Source organism: Phocoena sinus, chromosome 9, assembly GCF_008692025.1.
Source record: "Phocoena sinus isolate mPhoSin1 chromosome 9, mPhoSin1.pri, whole genome shotgun sequence".
NCBI classification, from domain to species: Eukaryota; Metazoa; Chordata; class Mammalia; order Artiodactyla; family Phocoenidae; genus Phocoena; species Phocoena sinus.
In genome coordinates, this window is record NC_045771.1 from 15,848,504 (window position 1) to 15,865,091 (window position 16,588).

General features: G+C 45.1%; 1 protein-coding gene across 1 annotated transcript in view; it reads left to right on the plus strand.

The window, feature by feature from the left end:
- Positions 1-16,588, plus strand: part of DGKI (diacylglycerol kinase iota) — a 450,391-nt gene that overhangs the window by 171,917 nt on the left and 261,886 nt on the right.

Here is a 16,588-nt window from a genome sequence, read left to right on the forward strand (position 1 = left end):
GCAGTGGTTGAGAGTCCTCCTGCTGATGTAGGGGACAGGGGTTCGTGCCCCGGTCCGGGAAGATCCCACATGCCGCGGAGCGGCTGGGCCCGTGAGCCATGGCCGCTGGACCTGCGCGTCCGGAGCCTGTGCTCTGCAACGGGAGAGGCCACGACAGTGAGAGGCCCGTGTACCGCAAAAAAAAAAAAATAATAATAATAATAATAAAATAAAAAAGAGGGTAATGGGACACTAACAATAGTAAAGAAGAAAGAAAAGTTGTATTCTTTCTTATTTTGGGGAAATGGGCATCATAATTGACCTAATAATTTTTTTCTTTTTTGTTATGTTTGTTTATAACGTGAAAGAGGATTTGGGGCAAAATGTAGAACCTAGGAATTGCGAATGAATATGTTTCTATGAATAACAAATAAGGAAGAAATTGAGTTTCTGCCAATGTCTATAGAAGAATAGCCCCAAGGGACTTTGATTAGGCTGCCTGGAATCACGAAGCTGGGGAGCCAAGATTTTTTAAAATTACATTAGGTGTTTTGATGCCTAGTTTATAGGTCTTGTTTGGAAAGCTTTATTAGAGTTTGGAGGACCAGGGTTTGTTTGAGTGAGGGTGGGAATAGTTAAATGTCAGTTAAAGACTCAGTTGTACAGGCTCTCAATTTAAAGTCAGGAAACTTGGATTTGAATCTCAGTGTTACCACTATGTGACATTGAGAACTCCTGACCTTTGGTTGTTGGCCACCTTCAAGGTAGAAAAATGAAGGAGGATTAAATTAATTTTGCTTCTGATTCAGATCTGTACTTTGTTGTTTGCATTTCTTTTAATCTGGTTGTAAATTCAGTTGATTTAAATATCATTTCAACTTTATGCATATGTATTTTCGATTAAAGTATAATTTCATGAAATTTGATTAAATTAACCAAAACCAAGAGAAGCTCAGCTGTTTAGACTAAAATGCTATAAATGATGAATTAACATTTGGATCTTAGTTAATTGTGTAAACACTGGTCTTGATAATATAAAATGGAAAAAATGAAAGCCAGTCCTTCTTGTGTACATACTTTTGAACTATTATCTGCTGATGCTGCTGTCAACTGATGGACTGTAATTTGTTATGGAGTTCTACCTTATTTCCAGATTACTCTCTTTGATCCTTTTCTGACACTCTTTTAGAGTCAGCCACACGTTACCTCTCTTGGCAAAAATCTGAACAGGTACCTACATCCGCCTTAAACCTTGTATCAGTAAATAGCATTGCTACCCACTAATTGATTCTAACTCGGTCACTATTACCTCTATGCCAGGAAAAGTAACAAAGAAAGGAAATATTAGGGAGATGTAAGGAGGTAATAGAATTACAAAAATTTCTAGTGTTCTTTTGAATCTTCCTCATAATTTCATCCCAAATACTTGGCTTTCTTAACTCACTTTACAAAGTGTCTGGAGGATGAAGGTCTCTCCTCCAAAAAACATGGATTAAATGAAGGCATAAAGTGGTGAGGAAGCTGAAGACCTAACTGTGTTTCCTCATTATACGTTCCTGAAGGCTCAGTTTCTTCACCTGTGAAGTGGGAGGAATGTTGTTTTGAGGGTTAGATGAGATAATGCATTGAAAGGACTTACTTGCCACAGCTATGGGCATAATGAATTAAAAGGGGACAGGGGGGACCCAGAAAGGACAAGAGCAGACAATTCACAAAAGAACTACCGCTGGCCAATATATGTATGAAAAATATAAACAAAGGCACTCAAATTAAAACAGCTATGAGGAGTCAACGTCGTGTGCCTGTTAAAGATTTACAAAATGGTAATACCTGCTGGCTAGTTTAGACTAAAATTCGTATTCTCATTGTCAGCTGGTGGGAGTGTAAGTTGATATACTTCACAAAATTATCAATATGTAGTAAAAGCGTTAGAAATCTAGCTCACTCTCTCCACTTCATTCTGGCATCACGTTTTGGGAAGGACACTGGCAAAGGGAAGACCCAGGAGAGTGTGCTTAACTTGGTTCAGGGTGGGGAACTTTGTAGTAGGAGGAAGAGTGAAATAACCGGGGTTGCAAAAGAGTATTAATGAGAGAAAGGAGAGAGAACTGACATCTTCCAGCATTAGAAGAGCTGCCATGAAGAAAAGGAAAGTATGTTTTTTTAATTTAATTTTTTATTTTATATTGGAGTATAGTTCATTTACAATGTTGTGTTAGTTTCAGGTGTACAGCAAAGTGATTCATTTATACATACATATGTATCTATTCTTTTCCCATATAGGTTATTACAGAATATTGAGTAGAGTTCCCTGTGCTATACAGTAGGTCCTTGTTGATTATCTATTTTATATATAGTAGTGTGTGTATGTTAATCCAAAACTCCTAATTTATCCCTCCTTGCCAGGTTTCCCCTTTGGTGCCCATAAGTTTGTTTTCAAAGTCTGTAAATCTATTTCTGTTTTGTAAATAAGTTCATTTGTATCATTTTCTTTCTAGATTCCACATATAAGTGATATCATATGATATTTGTCTTTGTCTGACTTACTTCACTTAGTATGATAATCTCTAGATCGATCCATGTTGCTGCAAATGGCATTATTTCATTCTTTTTTATGGCTGAGTAATATTCCATTGTATGTATGTGTGTGTATGTATGTATGTATATGTATGTATATATATATATATATATATATATATATATATATATATATATATATACCACATCTACTTGATCCATTTGTCTGTCGATGGACATTTAGGTTGGTTCCATGTCTTGGCTATTGTAAATAGTGCTGCAATGAACACTGGAAAGAAAAGGGAGGTGTCTTGCTCTCCCGTTAGGAAGGTAGAAGTAAGTTCTAGATAGAGAATCCACTGACTCTAACAGTCGATCTTACACTTTGGTGTAATAGATGTCACCTGGAAAACCTGTTAACAAGGTAGATTACTTTTTAAATCCTTGCTCCAAATGCTGATTCAGTAGGTCTGGAGTTAGATTTGGGAACCTGTGATTTTTAACAATCGCCTCAAATAATCATGGTACATACAGATGGTCCACAAACTTAACTTTGACAAATACTGTATTATAAGGAAGAACTTTAACAATCAGAGCTTGGACAACGAACAGGGGAACAAGGTGCCTGGAGAGATGGGCTCAAAGGAAGTGTTTATGAATACGTTGGGTGGCCATCTTTCAAGGATGTAAAGGGGGGTGCACCTCTGCTTTGGGTAAGAGATTAGGCAAGGAGATCTCCAAGACAGCCTCCAGTTTAAATGTTTTATTTGCAGCTTTCTTAGTATTGAACACAGTTTCGTAAGAAAAAAAAATACCATGTGTAAACAGATTATATATTCTCATTTCTTTAAAGAATCACCTTTGAAGAAAGCCAACCTGTTGGGTTTGGGACCAGATTACCATAACCAGGTGCTACCTGCTGGCTTCTAAACAAAATGCAGGCAGAGTGCTTGGAGGAGGAGTGACTCCATCACTGAAGAGGTGCCTTTCACTCCTTACTCTATTTTAGCAAAGCAAATGTCACGGGTGGAAGTTAAGAGAAGGGAGAAGGGAGAAATCAGTGTGGGCTGAGTAGACAGAGGCGGCTTCGTGGAAATGGGGCTTGAAAGCAGTATTGAAAGATGGGTTAGATTTACATAAGTAGAGTGGGGAAAGGAAACCTTTACAGGCAGGGAGAGGAACATGGGCAAACTCAGAGGCAGGAACAAGCTTTGTACGAGGGAGAAGGGAATCACGAGACAGGCACGAGCACACCAAAGGACATGCGTTGGGTAAGAATGGAAATAAGGACGGATGGGGGTGTGTGTATGTGTCTGTTTTCTCAACTGAGACTCAGAGCGCATGTTATAAATGTCTGTGCTTGTAAAGCATGACCATATTGTCTAAACCAAGACAGATTTGAGGGTGAAAATGGCTGCTGTGAAACCATCACAACGTATGGGGACAGTGCAATAGTCTATTTAAAACCAAAGCCATCCTGCAAATTCAGGACCGCCTGCTGGCAGACATGGATGGACATTTGGGGGCTGATATTGGAAGGCATTGCAAGGAAGGCAGTGACGACATAGAACATGAAGACTGCTGTAGGAGAGTTTGCTCCAAAGTCTCAGGGCTGAACCAGATGACCTTTACAGTTCTTCCTCTTTTATATTCTCCAGTGAGAACATTTAATACTGCAGAATGTCTGTGAATAGATATTTAATGGGATTAAAGGTGTTCCCAAATCAGTGGCAGTCCCCAAGTTAGTAGCTGTTTCTTTTTCTGGTCTGGAGAGAAGAAAGGGATGCAAAAGTCATGAAACTGGAGTACAAGGATCACTGTTTTCCATCATGATTATGGGGGGGGGGGACTGAGATAAAATTCCAGCTAGGACCACTTTTGTTTCGTGGTATTTATTTTGATGGACATGTCTTCATTCATTTATTCTACAAGTGTTTACGGGCTGGGTACCCAGTGCCAGAAACTTCAGACCGAGTTGAGAGTGACAGGTGACAGTTAATTGTAATTGACAACGTCACGGCTCATAGTGGGTACACTGCTCGTGCCTGTCTCATGATTGCCTTCTCCCTCGTACAAAGCTTATTCCTGCCTCTGAGTTTGCCCATGTTCCTCTCCCTGCCTGTAAAGGTTTCCTTTCCCCACTCTACTTACGTAAATCTAACCCATCTTTCAATACTGCTTTCAAGCCCCATTTCCACGAAGCCGCCTCTGTCTACTCAACCCACACTGACTTCTCCCTTCTCTTAACTTCCACCCGTGACGTTTGCTTTGCTAAAATAGAGTAAGGAGTGAAAAGCACCTCTTCAGTGACGGAGTCACTCCTCCTCCAACATCACTCATCTGACAACATCACAGGGGGTACACTCTGTAGAAATCATTCTGGTGCATGGCTGATGGGATATACAAAGATGTGAGCGAAATACGTATTTGTTCCCAAAGAAACTCATGCCTCCCCTGAGAATCCATTGAGTACATACCTTTGCACACCAATTTTTACACTTAAAAGACACTGCTTACGTCGCTATGTAGGGGTACAAACAACCATGGTCATACCTGCCCAGAGACATGTAGACACAGAAAGGCCACATGGGTAGTGGGAAGGAAGGGGACTCTGAGTGAGACAGACCTGAATTTGAAAACCTGTTGTTCCATCTAGTTACTGACTGAATTTTGGGCGTATCATTTCACCTCTTTTTGCCCCCATTTCCTGATTTACTGTATTGTTACTAAGATTGACCTCAGTGATTCTTTTTTATTTATTTTTATTACAAAAAAATTTTTTTTAATTTTAACATCTTTAGACCTCAGTGATTCTCATTCCTGGAGGAGCATTGTAGTGTCTTCTGAAGCTTTACTTCAACTTTATTTTTTTAAATGGTTGGTTCCCAGCCTGGATCTACCACATCAGAATCTCTGGGGAGTGGGATCAGGCATGAATATGTTAAAAACAAGCAAACTCTACAGATGACATATGTGCTGTCACACATAGTGGGTAGGGAGCCACTGATCTACTTCACAGAGAGAGTGTCAGAACCAAATGAAGTGGCCTGGTCCCTGCATCTGGTGTATAGTGGCTGTTATGCCATAAATCGTGTACCCCCCAAGTATGCTGAGGTCCTAACCCCCTTGATCCCAGAACGTGACCTTATTTGAAAATTGGGTTGTTGCAGATGTAATGAGTTAAGATGAGGTCATACTGCAGTAGGTGGGACCTCATGCGCTCTGACAAGCGTCCTTATAAGAAGAGGAGAGGATACACAACGGTAGACAGGGAAGAAGGCCACGTAATGATGGAGGCAGAGATTGGAGTGATACAGCTGCAAGCCAAGGATCGTGGGCAATTACCAGAAGCTAAGAGGGAGGCATGGACAGATTCACCCTCAGAAGTGTGCCAACGCTATGCACACCATGACGACAGGCTTCTAGCCTCTAGGGCTATGAGAGAATTCACATTTCTGTTGCTTTACGCTACCCAGGCTGTGGTCCTCGGTTAGGGCAGCCCTAGGAAGCAAAGACAGAAGATATTCTGTTAAGGTGAGTTACCTTACCTGGCCACGCAGATGCCTGCACACGGCTCTCGGATGCACTCACACAGGTACATTCAAATCAGGCTTGATTGAGGATTTCAGTTGAGAGGTACGTGGCTTTCTGGATAAGTGAGCAGACAGACAGGTAGGTGCCGGAAGAGCTAAGAACTGTGGGAATAGAGTAGGTAGAAAGGTGAGGGAGACCACACAGTTTGGGCAAGAGAGAAAAGGAGCTGTCAGGCTTCGGAATGCTGTTACCAGTTATATCTCCTCTATACTTAAGTGTACTTCTGTCACCTTCTCTTTGTGGGTAGGCTAATGGCTAGCGTTTCGCTTTTGTTATTGTTTTGTTTGTGTGTTTTACTTTACTCTTGTCCTTGTGGGTCACGTTTGGCAAAAATGGCCAAACCCGCCTGTAACCCCTGACCTTAATTCTAAGGTGTCTTCCAATACTGCTCAGCACTTAACAAATATCGTTTTATTAATTCAATGACTGAACTGCATTAGGGCGGTCAGGTGAGATGGGGAGCGGGGGAGTGGAGAGTGAGGGGCTACTCAGATCTGGCGACAAATAGGTCTGGATAGGAATCCTAGCTCTGCCCTGCTGCCCTGAGTCTCGGGTTGCTCTGTACAATGGTGATGATTATATCTGCTCTTCAGAATTGGCAGGAGGATTAAAGTAGTTGGCACATGTTAATATCCTCCCTCCTTCTCTCCTATCCCTGCTTATATTTCAATGTCATTAAGTTGAATGAGCTAATTGGTAGTTTGGTTGGACTTTGGTTTCAACAAGGCCTTCTGTTTGGGATGCCCCGACACTGAGACTCTTAGGCTTTCCCTGTCATTTTGCTGCTGTGTGTAAGGTGCATAGTCTCCCTAGGTCATGGGTGGGACCAGCTGAGTGTGACAAATCAAAGTAACTCATTCTGGAAAACATCTCACAGGCTGTGTCTTCTTCCTGATGGGTCAGAAGCCTCATCCTTGTAATTGGGCATCACAGCATCTGCCCGAAAGGATGCTGGCTACGTCCCTGGGTTTTGGAAGAAACTTGTAAGAAGAGTACAAGGGCAGTAGCTCTCTGCCCTATTTGAAGGAAACTTTCAGCTTTCCATTGTTTTAAAAGAGAAAAAAGATGGCGAACCTGGTGACAGCCCTGTCTATTTCACCTCTAGAAGATGCGAGCACTGGCCAGTGGCCCATGAAGATGCTGATTTGTGGGCATCTGTGCACTGTGAGCGAGATGAGAGAGTCGGTCCCCAGCACAGGTGGCTGGGGACCTCTGACCGTCTGTGCATTCGGATCTGGTGGGTAGATACCCCAGAGCACCAACATCGGACGCAAGCCTCAGACTGCGCTGGGACCCCCCTCCCGCCCCCCCCTTGCTGCCCCTGGTCTTCCAGCATGGCAGACTGACGCTCCGCAGCTCCAGATGGTAGCTGGGCTCACAGAGGGAGCTGTGAGTGTGGCAGCAAAGCCCAGAAGCCTAAGCCAGCCTTCCAAGCTGTTTGGGTGCCAGCCGTGAAGATGCCATCTCCGCGGCGCTTCTAAGGCCGCTCTCTCTCTACCAGAGGCGCCTCCCACCACCAAGATATTGAGGAGCTCATGAGTCCAGATGACTCGGGGAGAGCAGAGCCGTCAACAGAAATAGTTTTGAAAAAGCATCTGCTCAGACAGACTCTCTGCTCCTGACCCCCGAGCCAGTGGATGTGAGTGGAGGAAGGGGGTGGGGTGTTTCTGTGCGTGCAAGGGGTGTTGCCCATATGTGTCTGGCCAGATGGTCGGGAATGTCCATGAGATCGTCCAAGTGCACACACAGGACTGGGTCTAGCGTGGGGCAGGCCCTCAGTTAGCCATTGTTATTATGACAGCTGTCGTTATCATTGGAATTATATGGCTTGGAGTGTTATCCGTATGCTTGAGGAGCTTGTCATACTGAACCTGCCCACTTTGTGCACTAGAGAGAGTGATAAGATACGGAGCCCAGGGAGCTTCAGGGCTCTGCCACTCTCTCCTAGGTGACCCGGCATCAGCAGTACCGTTGTCTATTTGCACAGTCTGCTTTCAAAAAAATAAAATCGTGTTCTAGAGAGCACTGAACTCCTGTAAAAGCAATATGGAATATTCTTCCTTAAAAATGGCTTGCGATGGAATAAGTTTAGAAAACACTGAACACGTTTGATGATCTAACATGTATTCTCAGGCTCCAAGAGAGGCATTAGGGATGCAGGATTTGCTCTCTGTTTGCTTGGGGGGAAGGGATGATTGTTGAAAACCCATTATTTTCCCCACAGAGCACCTGTTGTCATCTCACGAGATCTCAGTATTCAGTGGGAAACTACTTATCCACGCAATGCAGTTTTCCTCTTGTCGGTGTTGGTCAGTAACAATGACCCTTTGGGGTGGTCATTGGGGCAATTTACTCCCACTTAAAGGAAACACAGGTCAGAGAGACTTAATCACTGCGGTGGGGCTTCTTCACTTTTCTGTCTCTTTATGCAGTTCTTTTGCCTTTGTTTTAAACTTTCATTAAGCTGTCTGTCTTGTCTGTCTTATTTTATTTTTAGAGCCTGAGCCTCTGAGCATGGTTGTCATCTCTTCTGCAATGATACTTTTAGACTGAGGCTGCATTTGTGTGTTTGTATGTGGGTGTGTGCTTGTGTGGAGTGGGTCTCTTATTTAATATGGGTACGGTTCTGTCACTTAATAGAGATAGTTTGCATGTGATTTAGTGCAGGGTTTACATATTGCCTAGGCAATGACCAGGTGTACAGAAGGGCTTTCCCTTCTTCCAGTGTCTCTCAGTGCCGGGCACCCAGAACAACAGATTCTAACCAACGTTCTTATCGCCTAGAGGCCCCAGTCTCGACTGAAGCAGTGTTTGCTTTAGCAGTTACCCAGAACTACTGCTGACCCCAAGGTTGATATTGTCTGTTTTTTAGGAGATTTTTCTTGTTGTTTTTCTTACCTCATATGCCAGGCAGATACAGATTGCAGAAGGTAATGTTTTAAAGACAGAAGGAAATGGCAAAGCCTGCTTTGGTGTCTTCATTCGAGGTGGTGTGTGGGCTTTGGAATCAAGTGACCCGGCTTTGAATCCAGGCTCTGGGATTTTCTAGTTGTGTGACGTCCATCTTTGTTTTAACCTCTTTAAGCCTCAGTTTCATATCTGTAAACTGTCGATAATACCAGCTGCTTATGTTTGTTGGAAACTTCAATGAGATAAAGCGTATATAGCAACGAACCATGTGGCCAGTCGCAAGCACTCAATAAAAATTGGTTGCTCGGGTCATTCCTCTTGAGAAAAAGTGGTTGCAGAGGATGGTCAGAAACTGAAACCCAACAGGCAGTGCCAGGGTAGTAACTTTGGAGGGCCTTGTAATCATCCCCCTTTCTCTCACTGAATAAAAGAGAGGGTGGAACAACCAGCCCAGCTGTGCCCCTTCTCCATTCTCTCCATCTCTTCTAGTGCACATCACTTTCTAACCTTTAAAAAAAAATCACTTCCTTACTTGCCTGTCTGTGTCCCTCTCAGAACATAAACTCCATTTAGCTCGGGACTCTGCCTGTCTTGTGCCCTCCTGGGTCCTCTGTACTGAGAACACTGACTACATTGAGTAGTTACCCTGCCCTTTTCCACAGAATGAATGAATGAGTTCAGCGATGTGATTGTTGAAAGACGCACACACAGACACCTGTCACCGGATCAACCCTGCCACTTAAGTATCATTACACTTAGAATCCAGGGCGTTTGAATTTCTGCCGTATTTTTAAGGCTCTTCACAGGGAGATTCCACATTCACTACTACAGGCTATTGAGGGGTTATAAGTCCTGTTTAGCCTGTGTCGTGCCCTTCTTATTTGATTCTCATGGAGGATAGAGACTACTGTTGACCATTCTTGGCACAGGTGGTCATGGTAGGGTTGTCATAAGTCCATCCCCTTGGGGCTGTCATGAGACTAGATCCTCTAAAGCAGTCTTGCCGAACATCATGGTTACCTAGCTTTCTCGGTCCTGCTCCCCAAATCTGTCACTAGTAAAATGAGAGGAAAGTAGTAAGATGTAATAGAAGGAGATGGCTTGGAGTCAGAAAGACCTAGGTTCTACTCCTGGCCAGTCTGTCTTGGGCAAGTTGCTCAATCTCATAGGGTCTCAGCTCGTTATCTATAAAGCAGGTGAGTGGTACCCACTTTGCATGGCTGAAGTGAGCTGTGTCTCTAGAGCACATAATGTATATATTATACTGCTAGCCTCCTGGTAAATATTCTGTCTGTGGTAATGATATCCTCATTGAAAAATGGCACCAGTAGTTGTATGTATGTGGGTGAAAACCACACGCCCAATTGGAGATACAGCGTTGGGTGAGCTGTGATTGAAATGGTGGTCTTCTTGGGCCAGACTGGCTGAAAGACTTTGATTAATTGCGTCATCAACAGCTTGGGATGTTGGAAATGGCAGCAAAAGGATAGGTAATTTACCATGGTTTGATATGGCTTCTTAAGTAGACACAATCTTCCAGATTAAAGCAAATGTCTCTAAATCATTGCTTAGAGATCTTAAGCTGTGAACTTTAAAAAACCAACTTTATCTGTTTCCACAAAGTAAACTCATAATGTGAACATATTAGGATTCATGCTGCAAGTAAGATGGCATAGATGGTGCTATCACACTAGCAAGTAATAAAAGGCAAACTTTGGTTGGTGTTTTCTAGTTTACGTTAAGCTTCAGATCTCTGCTATGCCCTTGATATACTACCTTGGAACTAGACAATTAAGACAATGTTGAGACATCATTTCCTGTCGTCTCTATTGTGACTTCTGTGATATGACCAGCCCATCCTCACTCATACCTATCTGCTGGAAAATTGGGAGTACACATGTGTTCGTTGTGTGTGTAGGGCTCTAATTGTGTGAATATCTACTTATTAGTGCCTGTATACTTGTAATCATACTTATGTACATTTTTTGTACATATGGAAACACTTCAGTTAACCTACAGTCAGATACATGGCAGCTTTGATCTGAGATAACTTTGAAGAAACTATAAACATTGAACAGGGAGCAGCCATAGAAGCAGCTGAAAAGTACCAAAGCAGGAAGATAGCACACGATAACGTTAAAGCTGTTGACCGGCCACGGTCAGAACCCGCTGACACCAAAGCTGAGAAGCACAGAGGAAACAAATGGGAAAAAAGAAATGAGGAAATAGGGCATGTGCTTGGGTAAAATGAGAACCAGCGGTGGGAAATAGAATTATGGATTTCTGAAGATTTCTTGAGGTTCATTAGTCTGAAATCCTTTATTAATGCATCGTGGCCATGCAGGAGCGGGCAGAAGGAATGCCTAACCGGGGCGGCAATCTTGGACCAGTCAATGAGGGGCACTCGCAGCTTCTCACATCCTGGCTCTGGAGGCAGCCGTGTGTTAGTATCCTTCCATTAAACTTGTACCAGCCGATACAGATTTAGCAGGCCATTCATCCTTTTCATAAGTAACAGCTGCAATGTATACTTGGTTTATGTCTCAATAACTGTACCTGAACTTTATGTAGAGGTACAAAAGATAGTAGCTGTGTACACCAGTTACCCAATCAAGTTCCAAGAGGTAGACATGTCCTAAGAGTCCTGTGGTAGTTTTCTATTGAAGCCCATTAGAGAAGCCTTGCACCTATCGCTTTCTTCTCATTTAAAAAATGTACTATCTTCTCATTTAAAAAATGTACTAAAGTCACTGATATAAGCCACTCTCGATTCGCTCTTAAAGAGAATGATTTGGTACGAATCTCAGTGTAAGGGTAAACTACTGAGATACAGGCATGCACCTTTTTTCCCCTCTTAAAATGAACCCGTGCCATTCTGACCACCACTTCTTCCAACCCTGATCCAGTGGTCAAAACACAGTGAGGTGTCGTCCTTTATAACCAGCCATCAACTTAGCTTTGAACTAACACGATAGCTACTAATTTGGTTCTTACTGAATTGTTTCTCCCGTGAGCCCTGATGGGCGAGGTTCCCACGTGTTGTTCTGGTTCTCATATTCAGCTCACAAAGTCCTTTCCCTTCCCGTAGCTTTCTGCTCTAGGATTTTGCTTTTTGTTCTCTTCAAATGAAAAATATAAAATGTACTGGCTGTCGGGGAAATAGAAAGCTTTTATTCGTGTCCAAACAATGACGAACAGTGGCACTTTTCTCCTTCTCTCTGTGTCTCTAGGGAAGTTGTGGAGTAGACCCTTCTGTGCCTTAGCGCCAGAGGATCCTGCCTACCCCAGATACATGGGCACATCTGTGGTTCCTCAGGGGAGGTGTCTCTGGAAGCATAAACACTTCATATGCAAAGTGCTTCAGATAATGTGTTCCTTAGAACAGAGCAAACTAAGCTGTTTGAAGAGCAGGTTAAGTGAGTTTTATTGCAGTACTTCGGAGACAGTCCCAAGAGTGCGGTAGGTGTAGTCAGCTGGCGTACACACAACCAGCGAGCTGACCGTGGAGTAGGAGTGAAGCCGTGCTTGGCTATATCAGTTATTCTCCTGAAAGACATGAGGCCCAGGTGTGAGAAGTCTGTGTTCACCTTTCCGGAGACCTGCGTATGATGGAAAGAGGGCCGTGCTCTGTCCGTGCATCACTCTTGCTTCTCTGCCTTAGCCCTCTGTTCCATTCTCATCACTCCAATTCAGGCGCTCGTTGCCTAATATGTGAATTTCCACTGTGAACTCTCATTACTTAATATCTTTTTTAAAATTGAAGTATAGTTGGTTTACAATGTCGTGTTAGTTTCAGGTGCACAGCAAAGTGATTCAGTTATATATATATATTCTTTTTCAGTCTTTTCCATTACAGGTTATTATAAGATATTGAATATTGTTCCCTGTGCTATACAGTAGGCTCTTGTTGTTCATTACTTAATCCCTGTGTGACCTGGCCTGCCATCGTGGTCTGGCCTCATCTCCGCCTAGATCACTCCACTCCAGTGACCCTGGCTCCTGGTCACTCTGCAAACATCCCACAGTCCTCATGCCTCTGGGCTGTGCACCTGCTGTTCCCTTTGCCCGAAGTGCTTTCCCCCCAGATAACTACATGGCCAACTCCCTCACTTCCTCCTGGTGTTTCTTCTTTTTTTTTTTTTTAAAGTATTGCTTTGTAGCTCAGTTTTTTGGGTTTTTTTTTTTTTGTTTTTTTTTGTTTTTTAATTTATTTTCCTGGCCATGCCATGCAGCATGCGGGATCTTAGTTCCCCAACCAGGGAACGAACCTGCACCCCTGCGCTGGAAGCGTGGAGTCTTAACCACTGGACCGCCAGGGAAGTCCCCCTCCTGGTGTTTCTTAAAATGTATCTTCTCAGTGAGAGCTTTCCTGGCCAACCTGTCCCAACTTCAGCTCTCCGCTGCCCCTGATACCCCCCAGCCCCTGTTCTCGCTTTAATTGTTCTCTTTAGCACTTATTTCTATCAGCGTATTATGTATCACACTTACCTATCTTGTTTATTGTCTGTCTCTCCCAGGAGAATGTAAGCTCCATGAGATAAAAACAAAAATTTTTTCAATGTTTTATTCACTCCTGTATCCCCAGTGCCTGGGACAGTGAGCGGCACTTAGTAGGTGCTCAGTATTTATTGGTTGACCTAATTAATATATCAATCGTCTCATTTCCTCTTGTCTTCCTCCTCCTGCTTTCAGACAGTGCTGCATCCTGCCACCAGATTAAATTATTATTTTTGGCCACATGAGTCTCAAAAATTATTAGTGCCCCATTGACTATTAGGTTCAAATTTGTATTTCTCACTCGAGATTTAAGGGCTTTAGCAATCTTTTCCCAATCCACCTTTCTAGCCTAACCTGCATCGCCCAGCTGGGACTTCTCTTTGGGAAGGCTGGCTTGCGTGCTGGCCCCAATCCTTTGCAGCCCCACAACTTGCTACCCAAGTAGATATTCCAGTCTTACTAGCCTACAGACGTAGGTGGGATCACATGAGCTTCAGTAATGCAGACTTCCTGTTCTTAACTCCACCCATTTATGTAAGACCTCAGCCTTTTGCAAGATAGCCTTCCCATCCGATATCTCTGGAATTCCCCCAAAGACATCACATTTGTGGTCACAGAAATTGTTTAGCTTTTTTTGTGAAGCCTCTACCCCGTTTTCCCTCTAGTATTTATGAAGGTCTTCTGTCCCTCAAACTCCTATAGAATGCCTCTTTCTCTCTTCTTTTGGGATTGCCTATCCTGAAAATGCCTGTGTCCTAGGGGGGTTTTGTCTCAATTCCAAAGCCACCAGTTTTCCAGACTGGGGTTGGGCTGGGGGCTTACACTGAGGAGAAAGCCCTAGTCTGCAAGCCCTTTCACCTCTCCTCCCTCCCTCCCTCCCTCCCTCCTCCCTCCTCCCTCCCTCCCTCCCTCCCTCCCTCCCTCTCTCTCCTCCCTCCTCCCTCCCTCCCTCTCTCCTCCTTCCCTCCCTCCCTCTATCTTCCCTCCTCCCTCCCTCTCTCCTCCCTCCCTCCCTCCCTCCCTCTCTCCTCCCTCCTCTCTCCCTCCTCCCTCTCTCCTCCCTCCTCCCTCTCTCCTCCCTCCTCCCTCCCTCCCTCCCCCTCTCCTCCCTCCCTCCTCCCTCCCTCTCTCCTCCCTCCTCCCTCCCTCCCTCCATCCCTCTCTCCTCCCTCTCTCCTCCCTCCCTCTCTCCTCCCTCCCTCCCTGCCAGAATATCTCTTGATCTCCTAATATGTGTCAGGCAGTGTTCCTGGTGTTGGATTAGGGCAGAATGGAAATACAGAGGAATCTCCATCTTCTTGTAACTCTATACTTTGTAACCCAGGTCCTCTCAGGAAAAGTTCTGCTTTGCCGTTTCCCTTTGAGACCCTCGTGACCCACAGCCAGTGTTCCCCACTCCCCACCCTCCTCCACCTGACCCCCCGACCAGGCACACAGAGAGGCCTCCACACTCCACCGTTAAGCATGGTGCCCAGTGACTCATGCAGATGGATGCCTGTGGGCCCCTGGCTCAGCGCCCCATCGGACACGCAAAAGCCCGCTCTGTTCCTTTTAGGAGGCATCAGTGCCTACTATGTAAAGAGACTGGATCCTCTCCCTGCTGGAGTGGCTTCAGTTTTCAAATATTACCTCCTTTCAAGGCCCAGTTCAACACTTTGCTGTCTTTGGTGTTACGTCCTTTGTACTGAGTCAGCCGCTGGGGCTTCACCCTGCTCTCGATTGCAGCTTTTACTGTCTGAGCTGTTCGTTCAGCACTCAGCCGTGCACGGTCTTCTCTTGTTAGTGACCTTTTCTTTCAAGTCCTCCGTGTCGCCTCAAGTGGCGCGCCAGCTTCTCCCAGGAAGGACAGAAGCTTCTTTCTCTTTATTTCCTGCACAGCACTCAGAATGCTGACATTGTTCCAGCTACATGCGAAGTTCACACGTGGGACATCTCAGGCCATCCTGATTCCCGGGAGCTGGCGTGTGCAGATTTAGGCGCGTCGGTGTGTATTTGCGTGTTGCGGAGTGTTTTCGTTACTTGTCTACGTGACCCCCTTCCCAGCCCCTCAACCTCCGGTTGCTCCCTCCTCCGGTTGCTTTCGTATATGCTGAGGTACTTCTGGCATCATTGGTATCTAAGGTGGCGACGCTGTGGGGATATCCCAGAGGGATCCGGCCCTCCCCGAGCCCTGTCCAGAGGACACGTGGCACAAACACCTGGGGCCCTGACAGATCAAGGCCTTGACTCCGGCAGCAGTACCCAGGCTGAGGGTTTCACACAGAGTGAGGACTCCCTGTAGGAGACCCTCTCCACCCCGCCCCCCTGACGTCAGGCATCTCTGTTCCCTGGTCTGGGCTCTTGAAATCCTGCCGTCTCGGAGAGACTTACTTACGCAGCAAGGAGCCACGGTAGGGGCGCGCTGGCACGTCAGCTAGCCACCCTCTTGGTTTGTCCAAAACGGCCTGTATTCTATTTGAGGAAAAGAGGCGCTGGTGTGAGTGGCGATGGAGCCTGTGCTTTGGCCCTGAAACCACATGAATGGAACTTCCAGATAATCTCAGTCTTCTTTTTCCCTAACACCAATTTACAGGTTGCATCCTAGACACCCCAGGGGAGTAGAACTTGCCGAGCATGCTTGTCGTTTCTTCTAATTGGGTCTTTAAATAAATCAAAGAACCGTTGTTTTCACTTAGCTAGGATTATACAGCAGCAGTGTTCTTGTTCGTGTTGCCCGTAGGGGCAATCCCCACTGAAAGGACGCTGAATTCCTGACACTCTGAAGGCTTAGGAAGCTTCCTTCCCTGCACTTTACCGAGCAGTCCCTTCACCCCACCCTCGGAGAGGAAGAAAAGGTTAGCCTTGCCCGGGCCCAGTTGCCCCGCCTCCCCCTCCCGTCACTGTGCCCCTGTAGGCCGAGCTCTGCGTCCAGAAGGGAGGATAAGATTCTTCTCGTCGCACTTGCTGTCTCTCCTCTGCCTGACTCCCAGCGCTCAGTTTCTATTTCTCACCATGATTCTTCTGACGTGGGAAAGGCGAGGGGGCTGAGAATTACTGGGAAGAAGACAGCTGGGGGAGCCTGAGCTGGGAAGCTCATCCCACCAGCCTCACG